Genomic DNA, 2,047 nt, shown 5'->3' on the forward strand with positions numbered 1-2,047 from the left:
ACAAATATGTCAAAGCAGGGCAGGGTTAAAAGGACAAATCATCACACAAATGGTCCTGAACAGGGACCATTTGAAAAAAATAAAGATGGATCCCTTTCTCACACTATACACTAAAAAATTAGCTCCAGAAATTTCAAGTACTGCGGGAAGATGGCCACGCTCCCAGCGAAAAATCGGGTCCCTTGGGTAGGGGTCATTGCAAAGGATAAGAAAATAATAGAAAACGGAAAATAATGGAAATAAAAGAATACACAGAGACGAAGGTATAGTTTTATAGATTTATAAAGATTATAGGCAAAGCGAGTACTCAGGGGGCCTTGGATCTCTCTGTCAATCACAAAAGGCCAAGAGTGAAGTTTTACATGGGCATTTATAGGTACAGTGATCAGTTACCAGGGGTAACAGATTTACATAACAACAGGTAGTTCCTCTTAGGTTAAAAGTTTTTTAAAAGGCTTTTTCAGATCCCTTAACTAACTCTATCTACGTGAACAAATGATTACAAAATCTTTCAAAGACTAACTTCTAAGTTCTAAGGTAAATTTATCACTTAACAGAAGGGTTAAACAGATATAGTGGCTCCGTATTTTCTTTATCAAGTTATTGTGTACTGAGACAGGTAGTTAGGAGTTCAAGCAGGAACTGTCCCTTGGGCTAATTGCTTTTAGCCACAGGTGTCTGTCTGTCCGGTGGGCATTTTTTGATCAACTCTCATCCTGTGGCTCTTAGCAGACCTGCTTTGCTTTTCAAAGCAAGTCCAAACCTCAGGTCTGAGAATCGCTGCGCCATTGTGGGATACAGCTGCTACTGATCTTTCAGAGATGCCCTCCTGAGTGAAACAGCTTTATGCAAACTAACACGTTCACATATTTCTTCAGAGCAAAGCTCTGCAAAACTCCTGAGACGTTTCTGTCTCCAATATAGTTATATTAATTTATGGAGCAACAAAGTGCCTAAGTTAAAAAGTCAGAAGCAAAACTTCCAAACTTTTGAAAGAAAACATGGCAACAACCTTTAAAAGATGCTTAACCTTTCAGGAATCAGGAAACAAAAATTTGAGTCACTATAAAATACCATTTCACATTCACTAGTTAGGCAAAAAAAAAAAAAGTCTGACAATATCAAGTCAACTACTTAGGAAAACAATTTGGCATTATTGGATAACAGAGACTATGCATGTCCGGCAATTCCATTCCCAGCATATATCCTAGAAAAATTGGTACACGTGTGCCCCCAGAAATGTATACAAGAATATTCATAGCAGCAATGTTTGGAATAGTAGAAAAGTGAAAACTGGAATATAGTGCAATGCAAATGAGCAAGAGTGCTGTAAAGCAACAACATAGTGGAATCTTATAAACTGAAATAAAAATTGTCCAAATTTGAGCTGAGATAACCTTTTTGTGTGAAGTAATTCACAATCTTCTATTGGAAAAAAGAATGCTTCATCAATTATATAATAAAATGTAATAGGATTAAGACTTGTTCTGGGAAACCGTACATTTACCCATATGATCATATTCACCCAGAGGATCATTTTAATTAAAATCATTTTTCATTAAGATGATTGGTTAGTGACTTTTAACCATTCATTTACTGTGTATCTAGTCCAACAATAACTATGTAACTAGTATTTTTTCCTACAAAATGTCCTAACCAAGAAGTGAATTATTGAATTGGTCTCCTAGAGGTCTTTTTCCTTGCAGTATATTGAAATAAAACATTGACACGTGTTCTTTACTATATTGCTCGACAAGTTGCTTTAAGCAAAACAGAATGTTGGGTGAAAAAAGCAGGAACAAAATAACGTAGAGTATGACTGCATTTTTGCCAATGAGAGAAATTGGATTTGTTGGTTTACGAATGCAACATAAAAAGGAAAGTGAGAAAATGATTACCACCAAAGTCAGGTTAGTCTCTGGCCCATTAGGCCAGAAGGGATTGCATCCAGGAAGGGGCAGGGATGTGTGTGCTGACAACTTCCTAGAGTCTGGTTAACCACAGGCCTGTGGTAAGGGCACTGCATATTCAGAACCTTTTTTTTTTT

Source organism: Propithecus coquereli, unplaced genomic scaffold (genome assembly GCF_000956105.1).
Source record: "Propithecus coquereli isolate 6110/MARCELLA unplaced genomic scaffold, Pcoq_1.0 Scaffold221, whole genome shotgun sequence".
Lineage (NCBI taxonomy): Eukaryota > Metazoa > Chordata > Mammalia > Primates > Indriidae > Propithecus > Propithecus coquereli.